Source organism: Phoxinus phoxinus (assembly GCF_949152265.1).
Source record: "Phoxinus phoxinus genome assembly, chromosome: 6".
In the NCBI taxonomy this organism is placed as follows: Eukaryota; Metazoa; Chordata; class Actinopteri; order Cypriniformes; family Leuciscidae; genus Phoxinus; species Phoxinus phoxinus.
Window position 1 is genome coordinate 33,993,286 of NC_136881.1, and position 22,418 is coordinate 34,015,703.

The following is a 22,418-nucleotide window of genomic DNA, read 5'->3' on the forward strand; positions in this document are numbered from 1 at the left end:
ATAATGCCCGGTATTTGTCCCAGGTCACTGTGCAGCAAGTGAAGCCCAACTCTAAACTTATTTAGGGGTTTCTGAAAAATTGCATACTGTGATATTTGAGAACAGCTTGGTTTTTCTTTATTGAATCTTGGTTTCTTGCTGCCGAGTAATGCAGAACTGCATTGGCATTATTTGGAATCTCGCTTACAAAAATAGCTTCCCGGTTTTGCCTTCATTCCTGCACTTTCCATGAAATCTCATCCTCGCTTTTATGAGCTACACATAATCTCAGTGCAACCAGTTCTACCTGACACCTAAGAATAAATGTTCAAATAAGTAAATTGCACAACAATCTCTTCCACCAACAGACATCTAGCCTACCACTATCTTCAGATCTTCTGTGGTTATGTGTAGGTTTGTTGTCTGACTCTGGCTTATTTTTTTCTCCACAGGTGTTCGGATAGAGTCTGTGATCTCCTGAGCTCACTGGTTTAATCTACGGGAGAAGAGCCGGAGACAAATTCAAAAACTATTTACAGTGGAAATTATTTGCACGCTCTTCAGATGAGGGAGAACAGGAGACTCTGAAACCTGAGGGGCGTTCAAGGTAAGATAACTGTTGTGCAATGCACATACCATCTTGTTTTACACAGATCTGAAATGTAGGCTAGGGTTAAAAATATGAAAGACCTGTCTGATTCTGCTAAAAATTAATCACAATATTATTGTTCTTAAAGAAGATCCTTCTATTATAAAATGGGAGACCCTGGAAATCTATTTGAGGAGTAAGACAGCCCAGTAGATTGATTTTAATGGGATTGGTTGCTTGAATATATGTATTAATAGTTGAGTTTGCTATGTTCCCCATGCTTGAGGTTTGAATTTGTTTTACGGACATGACTGATACATTAAATTGTGCGTCTTGAGGAGAGGTTTGCTATTGCTTGAAAGGAATGGTACTCCCAAAGATTCCAAACTTTTCTATCTTCTGGAGAAATTTGAGCTTGTACTGGCTGTTTTGTTCCATGTTGTTACAATTAATAGAGACAAAAAGTAGTCATGCTATGTTCCAAACTCTTATGAAATTTTTGTTTGTGGAATTTTTTGTGGAAGCCAAAATTTAAGTTGTTATTCATTGATAATTTCATTGAGTTTAATTTGAGGACTGGAGTAGTCTATTTTGTGAATTAATTGCTAAGCCTGATTTTGTGAACCAATTCATGCAAAAATATTTACTCAAAGAATAATGTTGTTGTTTAATGGCTTCAAGAGATTTGTGATGTATTGCAAACATTTTTTGCATTCTTTATGAAGCTTAAAAACTGTAGTCCCTATTAACTGCAATTGCATGGTAGAAAATACATTCATGTAGTTAAAAATCTCCCAATATTGGGTTTATTATGACACTAGTGAGTAAATTACCATTTTCAATGAGTTAACTGTTCCTTTAAGCAGTCAGACTTGTGGATAAAATGCGTAAAAATCTTGTCCACATTGAATAAATAACTCAAACCATATTTAGGAACCAGAATATTATAGAGACTGGACACTGGTGTAGGAAGGAACCACGTAGCAACATGCTAAAAAACATACACACCTGACCATTGTGGCGTCAAGTTTTGCATATAGGCAAGCATCACTCATGTTCATGTAATCTAAGTCTAATAAGACATTTGCTTTTGACAATGATTATTTTCACAGTGTTGATGTTACAAAGCATGAGTGGAATTTACCTGCTGCATTTAGCTATGTCAATTCAGTGAAAGTGAGTTTGTGAGAGAGTTAATGGGAAACAATGATTTGACTGTTTCTTCTGATGCAATTTTAGTGTCTTGCTTTTTCAATATCTGTCCCATTCTCATATTTGGCAGATGTTCTTAGTATTCTTTATCACAGGCTTGGCTGTTGTTGTGGTATGCCCAGAGGTGACTGATGCCAACAACCTACTGTCTTTTGATCAAAGATAACTTTAAGCATTTACAACCTGGAATTGTGTTGGCGACACACTAATAAACAAATTATTCTCATATGCCAAAGCATATTTTTTGTCCGACATTTAGCATTTTTTACTTATGGCCATTGGCCGTAGCGTTGAAAGTTGGACATTAATTTTGACAGTGTACACTAAAAAGATATTGGTTTAACTTAAAGTAACCTGGTTGCTTTAACCTGTTAGCCTTCAGCGCCACTTTTGAAAAATCCCCAGAAATAGCATACCCAACCTAAAAAAGATTCAATTAATTGACCCTTTGTCCTAAAAGCTCAAGTACGGTCTCATTTGAAAGCTGACACCTGGCACTTTATTGGAAATGTAGAATGAATTATTGTCATAATGAAAAAAAAATTATGAATAGCTTCAAAGTTGTGTAAGTTATTAGAAATTTATTTTTATGAAACATCTTCATGAAAATTAAATTGAAGTTGGCCCGTCAGCACTCTAGAAATGCACTCCAGCTAAAGACACATGTCTGACCATGTTATATTTAAAATTTGAAGGTGATAAGTCTAAAACTCTGTATTTTGTTAAATGTTTTTCAAGATCATCTCAAATGACTTTATTTTGAATTGACTCTAAAATGCAAACTTGTGTTTATTGTCATCTATTAGCATCTATTCAGTCTATTGTCTCTATTGTTTTGTGGTGCAAACGAGCCCCATTCAGTGTCAGTCTCTCCTGCACACATTTACACCTTTCCAGCCTGCTTATGGCCATAAATATTATTTTCCTTTGTCTCCATTATAATCGCTAACGACTGGCTAATCACGGTGTTTCACCCCCTAATTTCTTTCATAATCTTCACTTCACATTTGAAACTGTATCAAATGCCTTTCTTAAATAAAGAAATATTTCAGTAAGCATTCCGATTTAGAAAAAAAATCATAAAAAATAACAGCTAGATGGCAGGTGCAACTAGAGAGCTAGCTAGCATGTTAGCTTAGCACACCATCAATACACGACAATTTATGAGATTAAAACCCTTTTTGTGCTCCAAACTTACTTTATAGTGCAAGTCGAGTGTTTTAAATAATCTTCTATGAGCTTATTTGGCTTCAGAAAAGAAAATCAGACAGAAAATATATGATTTGATATTATTCTGCACTATTGTAAAGTCTATACCGATTAGCATTACATTATACATATAATCTATTATTATAAAAATACCTGACATGGCTCGAAGAACACAGGTAAATCAAATATCATTGCAATCATGTTTATTGTCTTCAAAACATCTTTATCTGCATGTTATAGCGATCTCTGAAAGCTAACGTTAGCTGTGTTTATGTCAGTGACGTCCTGGAAGGTCACAGGTTATTTCTTCTTCGTGAGCTTTCATATTTGGAAAAAACTGTGCAAATGGCGCCCTCAGCCTGCTGTATGGATTGAAAACACAGTACATCAGAGTATCCAGCACTCTTTATGTATACATCGACGCATTTGGATATAAATTCAATAAATATTATTCCTGTCTATAGAAATATGATGTAAACCTATGATAATATATCAATATTTCTCCAAATCTGCACATTTTTGAGCCAAAAGCCCTGAGGAACGTTGTTTTGTCACGCGTTCTCAAGACAACAGCACCGGAGTTTTTTTTTGAATGGAGCAGCTGACGCTCATAATTCATATTAAAGGTATCGACTCATTTTTTCATTACATAAATCCTGACACAAATTAAGACATAACTGTCACTATAAGTTTCTCAGAATACAATAGTGGTCAAATACTGAAACGTGAGACTTATATATTTTTAATGATGTATAGTTTGTCAAGGTAATAACATTAAATCTGATAGTAACTTTGAACTATTTAAAAAAAAAAACGCTTCAGAGCGTCCTCGCTCTGGTGAAGGTTAACAGGTTAAAATTTAGTTAGGCTAATTGAAACTAAAATCTTCAGTTAATGCAAAGAAAGAGATTGTACTTTCTTCATTAGTTTACTGTCTCTGTTTATCAGTTAGTAAATTATTAGACAGCTTTAAAGAAATTAAACACTATATGAAAAACTATTATAGTGTTTGCTTTTCTATTGTTATTAATTTAATGGAAAATGCAAAATCTTTTTTTATTTTTTTTTATCAGATTTAGCTGTCTGCCCACTTTGAATCAGACAGATAGATAAAGTAGTGTGTAAGATTACATTTCTTTGAATGAATTAATTATATAATTTGTTTGAATGATCGAGAGAGAGAGATTTGTACGCGTCTGTTCAGTGCCTCCCAATGAAGCTGTGAGTTTAATTACTTAAAAATAGCTATGTAAACCCCTTGTTGCTGAGAAATGTTGCAAAGCTTTTTTTTACTAAAAGTTGCGATCTCCGCTGTGTGTGTGTGTGTGTGTGTGTGTGTGTGTGTGTGTGTGTGTGTGTGTGTGTGTGTGTGTGCGCTTCAATGTAAATGGTGCATTAATATAGAACAGTGATTAAACTGACTTGGAACTTACCTGTGCATTCAATGGTTTTATTGCACATCTTCCAGCCAATCAGAATCATGTGTTCAGACAGACCATTGACCATTGGCAGTGTTCAACCTAGTGTTGTTTGTGGGTTTTTTTGAAGGTAAGGAACTGTATTAAAGTTTGTGTGCAAGTGAAATGGGATTCTGGGAATTTTCTCTTTGGACACACACACAGAATGCAACCTGTAATCATTGCTACAGTCTTTGGGCAGATGTAATGGTCTTTAATTTGTTTTGAGCTGGATGGTCTCTCTGTATGTCTAAGATCTGTATGGTGAGAAAAGTTTAGGCTACAGTGTTTGTTTGTCTGTGAATGGGGTTTGTGTGAATTATCTTTGATGTCTTGGCCCGCCGTTTGCTTGCTTGCTCTTTGATTTAGTACTATCCCCTCTTTCAGGTCTGTGTATGTTAGTTTGTGGTTTGCATTTCCTTTGCAATTCATAATTAAAGGTGATTTTGATAAATGTGCAGGAGGATTTTATAAACCCCACCGGCCACAGCGGAAATCCTGCCCTTTAACCGGAGCGGGTCATACTTTTCTTTATTGGTTGTCTTGTTGCCTGGGTTACCTCACTGAATTGTGAGTGTAATTTATTACTGACAAACTTGTAAACCCATGTTTTTTTTTAAAGTTTATAATAGTCGCAGTTTAACCTGTAGTTGAATGTGATATAACATTGAGTTCATATGAATAGTTTCGACCAAAAACCCAAATGCTTGTTTGCATAAATTGGAAGCAGACAAGCAGGTTGCTTGTCAAAAAAAAGTGCTGGTTTCTCCTGGAAAAATCAGATTTGCATGTGTAAATGTTCAGACTCTGTTTTTGCTTTTCACAGAGAGGTATTTTACCTATGAGAATATGAAGCATTATATACTCCCTTATGGTGATGATACACGGCAATGTTGCAGTCAATGGGCAATCAGGTTAAGACACACACTGTATATATTTTCATGATTTGTTATCACAACTTTTCTTCTTTTGTCAAATGAACTTCGATAATTAATTTGGTTTTGTTAAAACAATATGTTGAGTTTCTATTTATTAAACCAATCTCCCTCATTGTATTAACTCAAATTTTTCATTTCAATGAACTCAATTTACCAGATAACTTTAAGTGAAACCAACAATATTTTTTTTACAGTGCAGGTCCCACGGCCGATCTTAAGTATCCAAATAGAAATTTGTTGCCCGCATTCTCAATTGACCGTTCGCAAAGACCCACCCCCTTTAGTTACTGTTGCCATGTCCGACAAGCTACGCCGCTCTCTCACACACCATGTTCTCACGCAGTGAAAAATGCATTGCGCAGCAGAAAGGACACTGACAACGCGCTGACAGACAGAACAGACCAGGTTACTTTTCGGTTACTTTTGATATTAAACAAAGTCTCACCTTTCAAATTAGGTCTTTAAAAAAAAAAAAAAAATTTTAACTATAAATACCGTTTTGTGGCTCTTTAATGTGTCTGACAGATCACTAGAGCCTCAGTTAAAGCTGCTCGTGAACCGATCATCTCTTCCTTCTAGTTAATTTATAGCATCAAATAAACTCATGAATGAACATAAGAAGGAATGTTGTTTTAACCGCGGAAAGGCGTCAGTACACTCTGTTTTTCAAGTTCAAATCCTCCCATGTTAATCTACTAACTCTCCTGACTGCTTTGTCGGACAAAATGACGGATGGCGAAGTATGATTTGTCGATCACCTGTCAATCAAGCTCCCTGCGAAGGGTCAATTAGGGCTGAGCAAAATGTTTTATTTTTCGAATAATCGTTTTTTAAAATGTGGCCAATTCAAATTCTTTTTTCCAATTTTTATTTATCTATAACCCAAAAGCCAGTATTAGTTTTCTACACTCTTAATAGGCTTGCAACCTCCATGTTACAGCTAATGCTGGGAGATTTTGTTTGTTTCATCCTAAACATAAAATTACCTGATCCTGTTTGATCAAGGCATACGGAAATCCTGTCTATTCATTGTATGCATTTGAAATATAGAGTTGGCTTCTGTTTTAATGTACCCAAGTGTACCTAAAATATAAAGTTTAATTTGTGGCTCTTAATTTCATTTATTAATTAACCGCTTGTAAACTTATGTTCTCTGTTCTGGTTTATAAATATAGGATTTGTATTAAATCTATATTCATTGAGTCGAAGCGGGAATCGAATAGGAAATTGAAAATCTAATCAAATTGAGAGCTTGCGAATCGAAATCAAATCAAATCGGAACATCTGAATCGATACCCAGCGCTATTCTCAATGGAAAAGTGGCCAAGCAACATTACAAAAAAAAAAGTGGCCCTGACTGTGTATCATCACCTTTAAAGTCACGATGTAATGGAAGTAGCGGCATATCTTTTTTTTTTTTTTTGCATTGTGATTGTGAATTCAATCCAAATGAAACAGTTTAGTGAGGGGACTTTGTTCTACCAGGTGTCGGTTGGATGGAGGCAGATCTGAATGCTAGCTTGCAGTCGGGTTTAAAAAGTGGTGTGGTTTAAAGGGTAAGTTCGGTATTTTACACTTAAAGCCCTGTTTACAGATCGTATCTGATGAAATAGAACGGTTAAGATAAATTTTTTTCCCCCCACCCCCACAATGGTTGTCTATGTGCACTGGAAGATTCCTTCCTAAAAACACATTAAACTTTCGTTTACAAAGACGTGAAACTCACCGAGTGGTCGGGTGTTCACTGGTATGTGCACTCAAAAATCGCTGAAAAAGATGCATTCCAACAGGTTTTATCTTCGTTTTTGTCCAACTCCATTAAGTTGTATTGGATTCGCTGTGTGAGGCAACAGTTACGGTATTACTCCGCCGCGGGAAACGGAAATGTGGTTGTTTGTATGCTTTTTGTAGTCTTATGCAGTCGCGGACGCGGTATCGTAGGCTAAGCTATCTAAACATTTTTACAAGATCGAAGCTATCTGTGTCAACTTAGAAATGGATTCCGAGACATTTATATGGGAGGATGACGGTTTTGAGATCGATTTTGATGGACAGGGTTATAGGTTTGAGCCTGAATATTCAGAGGAGGAATTTCTGCAAAGAAAGGCAGAGTTTGAACTGCAGTTGACAACGGAGTCCAGTGTTACGCCTGTTGCCGAAGCTGCTGCTGTCTCAAGGCTTACAGGCACTTGGTGGTGTTCCTTTTGCCACGAATCTTCCCGCAATTCGGAACTGCACAAATTCGCCACATTATTAGCTGTCTGTTTGTAATGCTTTCAATGAAGACAGCGATCTTCTGCTTCTTCTGTGTATATGCCCGTGGTTTGCTTGCAATTGGCAAAGGTGCATTATCGCCACCAACTGGGCTGGAGTGTCTATTATTCAAGCTGCTCTCAACGGAAGAATCACGGGTGTAACGCGTTTGGCAAAATAGGTCCACAAAAGCTAAATAAACCTAAAATTCTCAGGACAGCAGCATGTGTCCAAATTTTTATCTTAACCGTTCTATTTCATCAGATACGATCTGTAAACAGGGCTTTAAGTGTAAAATACCGAACTTGTCCTTTAAGCCAACTAAATGATTGGAGAAGTCCGACATGCGTCACCAAAGAGAAGTCTGTCATTTCAATGGAAGATTGAGTTATGACATTTTGATTAAATTACGAACAAAAATAAAGTATTTTTTATTAAACACAATTTAATAATGTTTAGAAAATAGGTTGTATTTTCATTTCATGTCAGTTTTATGGTCCACACTGACTTATTTGTCTAAAAATGTCCAACTATCAAATGATGTCCAATGTAAATCCTTTACACTTTGCTAATAAATTTGCATGTCAAAAATGCACTTTAGAAACGGTTTATATTTTTCTGCAATGTCTTTGCTGAAATAACACAAAGTATGGCAATGATAATCTCAGGTAATGATTATGTGCTTTACTTATTCTGATTGGCTGTGGTTTTTGATTGATTTTGTCACATCTTGTGTGGACAGACAATTTGCTTGTCGCTTGAATCGTATCGTAGGTTATAATCTTATCTGGTTAGGACACAATGCAAGTTACCATTCCTGATTAAATGAAGACCCTGGTAGTAGCATATGTCCCAAACGTGTCTTCTGTGACCACTTGTGATTTGAATTTTCTCACAAATGGGGTCTCTGGTTTATGATAGTTCGACAGTTCTTGTTGTACACTGAATTTCTATATACCGGTAAGCTAAACTTCAGATGTGCTTCACATGATGTATGGTGATTTAAGGCAAACTGGAGAGTTTCAGTGAAATCTTGTGCATTTACATGTGTGGTATTTTAGTTTTCCAATTGGAGGGTTATTTCCTTTTTAAGCTTATAAATGTAAACAGAATTTTTTTTTAGTGCAATAGTTGATTGACAGATGAGTGGGCTATCCTGTGCTTTTTTCTTGGATACATCATTCAGGGTTCATTAGTGTACGCTATGGTTTGGATCACAAAACATTTTGGACACTGTGTAGGTCTGACCACTTGTAATCGATCGGATCACCAGAGACCGAAGTTGTTGAATGGGTCTAAGATGCATTACTCTCTTGTAGATTGAACTCATTGTAATCTAATTCAGTTTATGTTAGATAAAGCAGAAGCCTGTATTGGCTTGCATTGTTTATTTACCTCAGCGCCACCAAAATGTATAGTATCACCATTGCACTTTTGCTGTTTTGTTTTTCCCCCCATTCACCCTGCTGCAGAAAGAAAAACCTAACGCCGTTTAGCTTGTCTTGGTTGGTTTAAGATCTCCTTTAAAAAAAGTGGTCAAAACCTTTCTAAAACCAGCCTGCTAAACCAGCTGACAAGCCTGGGAGACCAGCTAAGACCAGCCAACCAGTTTATTTGGATTTTTTTCAGCAGGGATGCAAATTAAAATGTGCATGAATATGGTAATCAGTCACTACTATAGTGTAAATTAAAGTAATATATTATGGTCCTGCTGTAGTATGCGTTTGTAAGAAATTTTCTTTAGTCTTTTCCTTTTACCTTATTGTAGTTGGTTTGCTGGTAAGGTGTTGGGGAGTATATCTATTAAACAGTTCAGAAAATGCCCTGAAATTGAATTTGTAGTTTAAATTTGCAGATTAGAAGTGGAATGTTGTGTAATAGTGTAATCATTGTCTGTTTTCAGAGAGAATCTAGCAGCATTAAATCGACCTGCAGTTCACCAACTCTGTTAGCCAAATTGTAGCCTCAAGCGAATGAAGAGAGCAAGAGCTTCAGACTCCGGCTAACCACATTTATACAGTGGTAAACTGCACACATACGATCAAATCTCAAGAATTGTAAATTGAGAACCTTTTATATATCAGTAGATTTTTTTTTTTTTTTTTTAACACCTAGACATGCTTAACCCTTCTCCTTTTGCACTTGTTGAATAACAATACTCATCATATATTAGCAGTAAGTATTTGTTTTTTTGTGTGCAATATTTATTTGGATTTTTCTTAGCAATATGAATCAAAATAGTCCTAGATTTTTTTCACATTTTCTTTGACTTAAAACAAAATGTTTTTATTTCTTACCAAACGGTAGTTGTAACCGTATTTGTATAAGAAATCTCAAGACTTTTTAGGGCTCTTTTGTATGTAACCATATTTGCCTCCCAGAGTAGTCTTCTCAGTATGCAAGCGTCATTAAATGCTAATCATGGCCGCTGGGTGCTGCGCTGCAGCTATAAGCTTTTTGGTCTCATGGTTTCTCACTGGTGACCAAGTAACCCTGTCCTGACACAGTCTCGCTGGCTTCTCCCCTACAGGCCAGTGCACCATCTGTCCACCCTCACAGCTGTCATCCAGAGCAGCTTTAACGAAAAAGGCTCTTTTAATCTTTACGCGAAACCATACTGCTATGCTAATCTTGGTGCGCATACTATTTTGCCAAGCTTAATTTGGAATTGGGTATTAAGATCGAGGATGCTCCTTTACCTTCTGCACAGACGCGGTGTGAAATTCATGCGGTTGTTTGCCTGTCCTTCATGCTAATGTGCAGTTGGACTGTGAAGTAACATTGATTCATGTAGACAAAGCCCCCAACCCTGTTGTCCGTCTTGGCTTCCTTATTCACCATGGATTTTTTGGGTGTCAGGCAAACAGTAGAGAGTAGGAATGGGAATCAAAAGCAATTAAATGATTCTGGTTCTGATTCCTTTTTCATTCTTTTAGTAAGGTTGAGTAGGTTTCTGTAGGTGATTTTGGTAAGTCAAGAACCACACTAACTAAAGCTACACAATTAGCCTAATCGTCAAAAGATCGTAATCTTGATTCAAACACCGATGCAATCTTATTTCAAAATGACAATGATTTGGTTATGTCTAAGCCTTTAAAAAGGTATGAAATTGCTTCACAAACAGTCTTTTCAACCACACAGAATCTGAATTTCTGTTCCAATAATTTAAATGATCACAGAAGTTCTGAGATCAAAGTTTCTAACTTGGATAGAAACATAAATCACTCTTTGAAAGTAACTTGACTCTTCAAATGAAGATGGTAGATATTACATTGTTACACCAGAACAAGTGACTGTTAAAAATGTGTCATTGAATCATTCACTCAAGAGATTCATTCAGAAATGCTGATTCATACAGTAATTAAACAAGTGAAGTCTTTATGAGTGTCAATGAATCATTCATTCGAAATTATAATTTTTTTCTCTAAAAAATAATTTGAAAAATTGGTAGGTGAAATGCACCCGGATATCCAACTACAAGATCTTGGACTGCATTTAATGGACACTTTACCATCCCATGAGGCCACGGTAGAAGAGTTGTAAATGGAAGGGACCTAACGCTGATGGATGTAGTGTCCGAATTCATGTAGTGTTGTTGTGTCTCGCTTTTCACTTTCGCTTCACGAATTTGCGATCACACTCTCGTACTCTGTATATAGGGAGTGACTGTATGGACCGCACATTATACAAGATAAGATATTTTGTCAATGATGACCAGGATATATTGCGCTCAAAATCCTTCTCCATCTTGTCAGTCGTGAAATCTTAACTCCTGTGCGGTGACTCTGCGACTGATGCCATGCTTACCATATTGGCCATGCTTGAGTCTACATGGGAAAGGTGTTAAAAGAAGGTTTCTAATTGGCCTTTGCCAATTATTGGGTATTGCTGACCTAAAGCTGTGTCATTTATGGTGCATGTATGTGTTCATAGTTGTAACCTCTTTGGGATATGGAGAGGTCCAGCTGTGCCAGTTTACACCACCAAGCCAAGAGCAGTTTGGGCCTGAGCATCTGTGTGCCAGTTCATAAGTGAATGTGGGGGGTCTGTGTGCCAGCCTGCTAAATGGACCCGAATTTGACAGTGTCATTTTGTTGGGTTCTGTCTGTGTTTTTGTGTGTCCTGAATATCTGGAATCTATATGAAACGAATTTGCAAATGACATTATTTTTTTTGCTTGTTAATATGAAATTGGCTAACTCTCTGAAAAATTAAAATGAAAAATTGTTCTTCTGCGAACTCAAAAGAATTACCGTAGTCAGTTCCCATTTTACTTTTTTGATCTTTTTCATTTTTTTTGTCTGTACAATAAAAATAATTGGGGTCCAAAAAACAACACATTTATTAAAATATCATCTTTTGTGCTATTTTATGCTGCTTGTTATATCATCATGAAACATTTTTTCCAGAAAGTTTTGTCTTTATGTAAAATTATTTAGGCCTATTCTTTTTGTCTATCCCTTATCTTCATTTAGCCAATTTTTACCCTGTTCTTGCCATGAAAATTGCTTTACTGACATAGCATAAAGCAAATTTTTTTTAAAACTGCACGTTGTAATGTTGCAATAAATTAACTTGTAGTTTGATTTAAATTTTTTAGGCTTCTTTGTTTTGTTTTTAGTGTCATGTCATATAATTATTAGCGTATAGATATAGAATTGTAATGCCATTGTTAAATATCACTGAGAAACCACTACTATAATTGTATTAATATTTGGAATATTTTTATGTCCATTTTAGTAATTTTTATTATTTTGAAAAAATTATTAATTTTTTTGTGTGATTTAGTACATGAGTACTAAATTAAAATCTATTCAGGGCTTTCTTAGGACGATTAGTTGACTAGTCTTTCAAGCACTGAGTTTTGAAAATGTGTAGTGGCCATCTGTACATTGTGCACATGAAGTATTGCATTGTGTGTGTGAGCATGCTCGTTTTCTCCAGTTGTGTGTGTGAATGCATGCATGCACGTGCACACACTTACGTGCCAGTGCACATCACCCTTCTCACCAGCTGGTCGTCTGACATCATGTCACCATGGCGCCAGGCCTTTGGCGGCCTGTAGAAGCCTGCAACACCATGCCAACCACACACACACACACACACACACACACACACACACACACACACACACACACACACACACACACACAGAAGTTTAGTCTTGCATTTAGGGAGCGGGAACGCCATGCCAACTCTGGTAGCCAAGCAGGAGAGCCTTCTACCGCAGACGCACACATACACACAGGAGCAAGTGTGATCCATGCCAGCGGTGGTCTCAGATCAGGAGAGCTCACTTCACTAGACAGACACAGACACTCCACTGAACAAAGGAACGTACACGGCCAAGAGTGCAGCGCTGCATTTAGAGAGAATAAGGAGGAGAAGGGATAGAGGCACTGAACATTTGTCTACTGTTTAAGTTCGCTGGGTTCAGCCCAGGCCTGCACAGTTTACGGCTAATGCGTTTGGAATATGTTCAGGTGCTGTGGAGGAAACAGACACACGCCTGATAGAAATGGCCATTTGAACATCCAAACAGCATGTGGGTATTTTGTAGAACAGTGTTTTTCAGGCTGGGTCTTTTTGAGTTAAATTGAAAAATAAAAAAGCAGTAAGCAAAATGGTAGAATACATCCATAAATACATGTTTGCATTGTCTGTGAACAGTTTGGGGACCTTCGTTGAGTTATGTTAGGGGAAAATCCTGATGTAAGAAGGATATCTGTCCTTTTTTAAGATGAGAAATACCACAGTGTGATCTCAACATGAGTAGCCGTGTTTCCATTAAAAAACTCCCATATATCGCAAAAAAGGTTGTGGTTTTTCAATTCGTAAAAGGAATATTTCGCAAAACTGCAATGGAAACAGTTTTTGCGCATTTACAGGACACCTGACGTAGATGGCGCAGTATGTTTGGACCGAATACAAGACTAAGTTCTTCAATAAACTCATAAAAGACAAAAGAATTACGGGAATACTGGATTATAAACCACAAAGAAATGCCACAATCAAGACCTTGGAGCAGATATGAGGGAGAAACACCCAGAAACACCTCATACGTGCCACTCACACAAATATAAGGGGTTTTCTTGCCATTAATGCTTGGATAACACTACTACGTTTACCATTAAAAAAAAAAAAAAAAAAAACTGAATCTCTTGATTTGGATGATGTCTCTTTGCTTCTTGATTTCCTTGATCACTTTCTTGTTGTGATAGCCAATTAATTGGTTTGGATAATATATTAGTCTATTGTTTGCCCAATTAAAGACACTTGACCAATAACTGTTAAAGGTGAAGAAACAAAAGTTTAGACCGTAATAAGCATTAAACTCCTCATTTATTGCGTAGTACACAATAATATATCCATATATAATATCCAATCTGCTGTCTTGCCATGCAAGTGGAAGGGAGCAAGATAATTCCTTTGTCAACAATCACATTTATTGTATGGAAAAAAAAGTTTGGACATTTTACCATATGCTTCATCTGTGTTTCATACGGGATAAAAACATACAGATTTGGAATAAGTAAATGATGAAAATCTAGATTTTTTGGGGAACTATTTCCTATAATCTTAACTTGAATCTTTTATTTGTATATGTTCTGTTTTAAATTCTGAATATGTATCGCATGCAATAAATAAAAATCAGCTGAGTGGGCAGTTATTAGCCAAGGCCTAGTGATGTGTTAAATATTTTGTTAAAAAAACCATCATGATTTAGTCTCAATTTATTAATTTAAAGAGTAAATGAATGAATATTTTGACTGTGTTGACTCATTGATTGAGTGATAAAAAAGGAAAAGCACATTTTGTGAGAAAATGGAAGCAGCAAAATATTTGGCTAGTAAGGACGAATTGAATAAATAGAAATCTTTTGTAACAACATAAAATGTCTTCTATGTTCTTTTTTTTATTAAAAAAAATGCTGTTCTTTGAAACTTTCTATTCATCAAATAATCCTAAAATGGCATCTGTTAACGCAAAAACATTAAGCAGCCCAATTAAGTGTTGTGCCGATAGACGAGTGTATCAACGATAGTCAGAGATCTCACCGATGGCTGATGCCTTTGACGATGTCAAGGTGATAATTGGCTCATTTTCCAATTAATGGTTGTTGTTGTTATTATCAGGCTAGTATTGTCAAATATTAGTAACTACAATTCATTTGCCTTTACTGACACTCGCGTATGAGGATTGACGACTCGATGACAATGTTTTAAAACGACTAAACTTCATCAAAATAGAATTGCAAGGTGATATATTCACAATTTGTTAAGAGTGCTTGTTATAAAAGAGCACATCATTCTTATACAGTTGTTTATTTCAAGGCGAAAGTGGCATTGTTGTTTGTTAGAATTGTGTTGTTTGTTCCATGGCACATTAACTAATTATTTTAATGAAACTACAATTACAAATTATGAATAATATTTTGACTAAAATGATATAGGCCTAATAACAGTCTTTAGGTCCAAACACTGCACAATAATTTGTCATTGATAAATCAAAAGCAGCTTCAAACACAACTTAACAAGAAATATCGATTCTTCTCATTTTCCCCCACTGTCATTAATGTATGGTCCACAAGAGAAATATTAAGCCAATAAATTAAGACGGTTGACGTATCATTATCAGCACTGAGCTCTTGTGTCTGAGAGAATGAATGTGACATGCAGCGTCAGATGCCAATCGCTCAGTTTTTACTTTCACGTTCAGGGAATCATTGACTGGTTTGAGACTCCTTCACTGGCATTACTCTGATGCAAAGCTTGCAAAATGTATGTGTGATATCCAGGGGCTCTCCTTATGGAATTATTAATGTGACGTGACATTTTTCTTTAACTCCAGGACATTTGTATTATCATTTTGCAAGCAAGCTAAGAGTAAGTAAATAATTAAATGAGTAAGTAAGTAAATTAAATAAATTAGTAGACACTTGCATCCTCCACATGTGTGATAATATTGTGTATCGCCGATCTCACAGGCTGATGATATTACAGTATGACTGCATATCGCCCAACTGTGTTCATCATTGATGATGATGATGATGATAAATGTTTCTTGAGCAGCAAATCAACATGTTTGAATGATTTCTGAAGAATCGTGACACTGAAGACTGCAGTAATAATGCTGAAAATTCAGCTTCACCATCACAGGAATAAATTCCATTACGGGAATCATTTTTCACAATATTGCAGTTTTTACTGTATTCTTGATCTAATAAATCCAGCATTGGCAAGCATAAAATACTTCTTTCAAAAACATAAAAAATCTTACCAACTCCAAATTTTGAACAGTAGGTAATCCTCTGAGCAGATTCTGCAAAAAAATTCTAAACTTATTTATTTTTATTTATTTTTATTGCATTTTCTCCAGTCCTAAAGAACCAGTGCAATATCGCTGTCAATCCCCCAAACGTTAGTTTTGTGTGATTCTAGTCAGTGTTTGAAAAGAGTTTGATCAGATTTCCTATCTTTTGATACAGTACATTTTCTGCTTGAACCCTGCTTGGCCCTAATGCTTTTCTAGAGTGTTCTACTTCCTTTGTGAGGGCCAGAGAGGTACAGCACACTCCGGTTCAGATTGGCAGTGGGAGCAAGGCTTATTTTTTGTTCCACCGTTCTGGACAGAGACTGAATCAATGCCTTCACGCACCTTCCATAGGTTTCTGCACCAGTCTTCCCTGAACACATAAACTGGTTTGTTGGAGCACGTGTGGAATTTTATTGTGCAAGCTCTGTGCAGCAAGAGGTTAAGTCGTACCATGTCTGCTTGCGTCACCGTCCTCTGATTGAAGGCAGGGTGTATGTGTGTTCGCACAACAAAAGAACCTATAATTTGAGGCAACATTATCTGACAGACTCATGACGACACCAGTTGAGGTGCATCTCATGCACGTAATGCTTTTGTTAGCACCTCTGTGTGCTTGTCTGCCGTCACCTAGCTCGGTGCGGATACAAATTTTGTAAGCCTTTAATTAACACATAACTATAAAACTGTTATAAAGATTGACTATAACATAACCCTGGGCGTAGACACGGGCAGGTTGAAGGATGTTTTTAGATGCTCAATGAGAAAAGTCTTGATGTGATTGACAGGAAACAAGGGAAGGCGAGGAAAGGTCGTTAATGTTTTGTGAGATTGTTAAAAAGTTATAAGTGTTGTTTATGCTTTCATAGTGGATTTAAAGGAACAATCACTCCATAATGAGAACTTCCATTAAAGGGGTCATGACATAAGAAACCAAATTTGCCTTGATCTTTTGGTATATAAGAGGTCTTTGTACCATTAAAACGTCCTGCAAGTTTCATAGCTTAAGACGTCCTCCCCATTATAAACGAATCATTTATTTAATCAAGCTCTAAATACAGCTCGTTCTGGATCCATGGTAAGAAGTGACGTCACGGTACGAAGTGACGTACCAGCGTTTGCATATGACCGCCTCCAGCGCAAGACAGCTACGCTTTAAGCGCAAGGCAACTACGCTCACTTCGTATCGTTGTCGCGCCCGCGCGCCGCGCGCCTCACAAGTGTTCAGTCGACGGACAGCGAGTGGGTCTGCTCTGTGTACAGGGAGATTACGACGCCGCAGATGTGCTGTTCCTGGCTGTGGACAAACAACATCTTTGAATACGCTGCGAAAGATCCAGTCGTCAGGGAAAAATGGATGCACTTTATTTTTTGCGGACGTCTCAGTCACGGCAGTGTTAGTTTAAGCGTTTGTTCTATACATTTGAAGGATGACTGTTTTGAGCTTTGCCAGAAAACTGTTGCTCAAAGATAAGTCCGTGCCGTCTATTCTGGGCTCAACAACGACGACGCAAACTGTAAGTAATGTATTTAAAACTTTAAACTACCTTTTAAATACGCTGAAAGATCCAGTCGTCAGGGAAAAATGGATGCACTTTATTTTTTGCGGACGTCCCAGTCACGGCAGTGTTCTATACATTATAAGGATGACTGTTTTGAGGAAAAAATCCCAATATGATGCTTGGCTTTGCCAGAAAACTGTTGCTCAAAGATAAGTCCGTGACGACTATTCTGGGCTCTACAACGACGACGCAAACTTACTTTTTACCATGGCTAATATAAACACATTTGTATAAGAGAATCTTGAAAATATGTCGCCTTTCTAGTAGGCCTACATGTGATAGAAAATTAAAAATGTTGCCTTTATCAATGCTGCATCTTCAAAGATGGCCTGTCTGTGCATGCATTTTTGTCCGTGGTACACCCTATCATTTCATTGGAATTAGTTAAATAATGTTAAACTGTTAGCAAATGAAGCTATAGGATAATTATGCAACAATAATCCGTTTTCAAGTGTCTCGGGTTAATTTTTTTTTATTAATTCAAAATAGTTTCACTTTCCATGTGGACACGGGCTGATCCAGTCTTCGTTGTTGTGGTGATGGTTCATTTTCCTCTGATTCCGGCTCAAACATAATAAGGTTTTATCATTGCAAGAGCCATCGCTTCGCATGCATCACCCGCTACTAAACAGTTACGCCGAATCCGCAAACGTTCTGGCTGGGGGCGTTAATAATTGATGCATAGGCACTGACGTTAGCCAATCATAACAGTGGGCGTTAACACTGAACTCTTAAAGGGGAAACACCCCCAAAACAGACTGTTTGACTCAGAGGATGAGAAACAGGGTGGGAAAAGGTCATAAATCACTACATTTTAAAAGTTTTTTGTAAAAAAAACTATAGTAATACTATAATTGCACCTAAGGGAACATAATAATAAAATAAAAAAAACCATGTCATGACCCCTTTAATAACTCACTCTCATGATGTACTAAATGCTGAAAGACTAAAAACTTAGTCTTTTGGTTTTCTGTTGTATAGCATTAGAAGACCGATAACAGTGGGTGTGAATGCTATCATGATCACTAGTTGTCTTACTGACTATTTGTCTAACTGACTATTCTATTAGGGAATAGTTGACTTTTTTTTTAAATATATTTTTTATACAAGTTTTAGTGACAGGAGTCGGGACTTGACATGCTGACACCTTGCTGTACTTGAGGTGTTTGCACAGTACAGTTATGTACCTATTTTTATTTGATGATTTTGGAGTTTGCACAGTACAGCTATTTACTTTTTTTTTGTGTGTCAAGTTTCCATCCATGCAATCTCCAAATTGCTTTTCCTATGTAGGGACACAGGGATGTTGGAGCAGCATCTTGGGCCGTAGGCAGGGAAACACCCTGGATTTATTTTATTTTTGGTTTATTTTTAGTCTTTATTTTTTTGGTTTATTTTACATATTTCATTTTATTTTATTATTTTAATTTTGCCTGAACATTCTTTAAAAGGGTCTTGTTCTGTGTTCCACCGAAGAAAACAACATATGAATTAGAAACTACATGAGAGTGAGTAAACCCCTGGTCTGGAAAGTTTCAATGTTTTTATGTGTAGGAGAAATTGAAACATTGTGTTGATGTGTTTATCTCATACACAGAATCTGCGTTTGCAGTCACATTATGTCAACGTCTGTCTCTCACTCTCTCTGTCCTTAAAGGGGTGGTTGGGTATGATTTCACTTTTCTAACTTTAGTTAGTGTGTAATGTTGCTGTTTGAGCATAAACAACATCTGCAAAGTTACAACGCTCAAAGTTCAAAGGAAGAGGTTTGCTTTTAAGAAAAGGACTACAGCAAACGGCTGGTAGGGACTACACGATGTCCTACGTGACATCACCAACCCTAAAATGTACATAAACCCCGCCCCCCGGGAACACGCAGTCCATGTTGAGAAGAGGGAGAGTTGTTGTATTAGAGTACATTTGTGAGTCAGCTCAAACTTTAGCATCCATCTTTTCACATGCAATAGAAAGTCACTCTGTGCATCTCACAACAGTTCCTATACGAGCGATTTATAGATTAGCATGACAGAATATGCTAATTGAAGATAGTAAACACATCAGCAACATAAATTCACCAAGTAACCATTCAGAGACGTCCTGTTGCATTCTACATGTTGTCACTTCTTCTTGAGTCTCTCCATCTTTGTCTGACTTGGTTGTAACATTAAAGGCAGAATAGTTTCTATCATTAGTGTGTCTGCGTGAGGTAATCGCAGCTGCTAACACACATGAGCTCTTGAAACCCCGCCCTCTGCAGCAGCTCATTTGCATTTAAAGGGCCAGGCACAAAACTGTGCGTTTTTGCAAATCCTCAAAAAGTGACAAATTTAACATGCTATAGAACAATATCTGTGGGGTATTTTGTGCTAAAACTTCACACACACTCTGGGAACATCAGAGATTTATTTTACGTCTTGTGAAAAGGGCATTTGACCACCCCTTTAAACACATTCAAGTCACACTGTGCTGGTGGTGACCATCGAATAATCTGGATTCTGCAGCCGTCCGGTCTCTGGTAGTGGCTCAACATCACACTGGAGCTTGTACTGAATGTGACTTCCTCCGATGATATGGCCAATTGATGTCACATTAGAAGAAATAATTCCGCTGTTAGAAACGGCACAGAAATGGTTCTCATGTGGAGATGCACAGTTTCTTCTGGTTTGATTTGGTGTAATATTCTTCTGACCCAACTAAATGCCTTTTTAAAACTGATGCTCACATTTATTAAACCAAAATACTATGCCTGTTGAATCGTGCACATGCTTCAACAAATAGCGTGCAGGAAACTTCAGTTCTCAATACAACACTATCCAGTTAAAAGTAGTACAAATAATAAAATGTCATAATAATCAACTTGGGCTTCCCTGGACTTGGCAATGACTGAGTCAGATGCAGGAAGATTCTTTTAACGGCTTTGGGGAAAGAGGAAACTGGATGTAGATCAGCTCCTGTTTGGAGCAGGAAGTGACCTCATTATATGAGGATGCTTCTGATGGGATTTAGAGTGTCACTTTGGAACAAAACAATGCGTCATTTCTTTACACCGTCGTATTTCTCTGCTCTTTGTCTGATTGTGGGCTGTGAAGCTTAGTTTGTGGGCGACATGTTTTTACCAGTGCTTGGAACTTTTGATAAAATTCTTTCATGTCTTATTTCTAAGTTTATTATATTTGGGGACACCCACACAGATTCACACTTTCTCTTTCGCTTTTATTCATTCACCTACTCTTGAACTGCAAGGTACAAGCTTGCAGACTTCATCACACTTGGAATAGCAGAGCTCCTCACCTGGTCAATGCATTTAAATGTCTACTCTGCTGTATTTGTGCTTGTTCCAAAGACTTTACATGTTAGTGTGGGGTTTTTTGTGTGTTTTTTTTGTTAAAGCAATAACGCTCTAAAAAATAGTGTCAAACTTTTGCTTGCCATCAAAGTGACTTCTGTACCAGCACCATCTCTGTGTGCGTGCTGTGCTCTCTGCTCAGTTGCTCACGGCCCAAGCCAACGCTCCACTCATGTACCGCTCATGCTCACCAGAAAAGCAAAGTCGCTCAAATTACATGACATGAAATTTCTCTGTAGAAGACTTGTTTCTGTGTGGAATAGCCCTACTCTGCTGTAACATGGTGTGGTAAAGCCGTTCTGGGCTACGCTGGGAAAATGACGCTACCCTCTCGTTCACTGAGCTGGACGATGACGTCACTGTTTACTCCAGAGTGGTTATATATATATATATATGAACTAGATTAATAACTTTTTTTTAAACAAAAATTAAACATGACTGAACTTACTTAAGCTGGACTGTGGCGCTATTTGCTAAATGTGACTTGACTGATCCGCCCCCCTGTTGCTGCTCGCAGGCTCTGATAATATCTTGCTAGGACTATACTTTATTTTTGATAATTGGTCAAAAAATAAATACCGTAGTTAAATCTGATTCTGTTGCATAGAACTGAATGAAGCAATACATTGATATTTAATATTATTTATATATTTTCTCTCCCATTTTGGTGTGGTACTTAAAAAACACTAGACAATAAAATAACCACACTTTTATTGTGTTATATTGGATCCGTGCATAAACCCTAAGCCATACAGCCTAATATACCTGTTGCTGTCAGTCATGTTAATCAAAGAACAAAAGACCGAGAATCACTCACTACTCGTGACTGAATAACTTTTAACTTTAATTCAGCATTAATCTGTATTTAATTTTTACGATGAAAACTATCCAGTGTTATTTTACTTTTAATTTATATTAGTATTTATTGCCTGAATACTATTAGACCCACCTGAAAAACTTAAAGCCGTGTATATTTTATTTTGTCTATTAATTCTATCGTATTTGTGCTATTTTTTTTTATTTTTTTGCAATTCGTTTAATTTTTGTGCTTATTTTATTACAGTTTACTTGTCTTTTTTTGTAAATTTAGTTCAGTTTCAAATAAAGCCTCACTGTGTAAGCTTTTGCAACAAAATTACCCAAATGATAAAAAAAGAAAATAAATTAATAAAAAAATATCTGTATGGCAGTAGCCAATATGGCGGTCTTCCACATGTGTATCGAATATCGTTATTTTTCAAGGTATCGTGTCAAAGTTAGAAATTCTAGCATTGTGAACACTATTTTAAAATGGAATAAAAGTTATTACTTTTAAAAACAAGAAAATCTTACTGATCATATACATTTGAGCAGTAGTTTATGATGAAAAAAATAGGTTATTATATACATTCTTGGTATCCACTTTCAAATGTCTGTCATGCTTTTGCATATTTAAGACTAGGACTTATACAGGTATTAAATGGCATGGTTGAGTAAATGGTGATTTGATTGATTGATTCCTTTCACAGGCTTCATAATGCTACATTACAGCATCTATAGTGTGAGCGTGGGAGAGGGTTT

General features: G+C 36.8%; 1 protein-coding gene across 4 annotated transcripts in view; it reads left to right on the top strand.

Annotated features, from left to right (window-relative positions):
- Positions 1-22,418, top strand: part of bcl9 (BCL9 transcription coactivator) — a 111,805-nt gene that overhangs the window by 65,857 nt on the left and 23,530 nt on the right. For all 4 annotated transcript variants that reach the window (XM_079616657.1, XM_079616658.1, XM_079616659.1 and 1 more), the window contains one exon: positions 432-586. The gene's annotated coding sequence lies outside the window, so the exon portion shown is untranslated. The remainder of the gene's footprint in view (positions 1-431; positions 587-22,418) is intronic.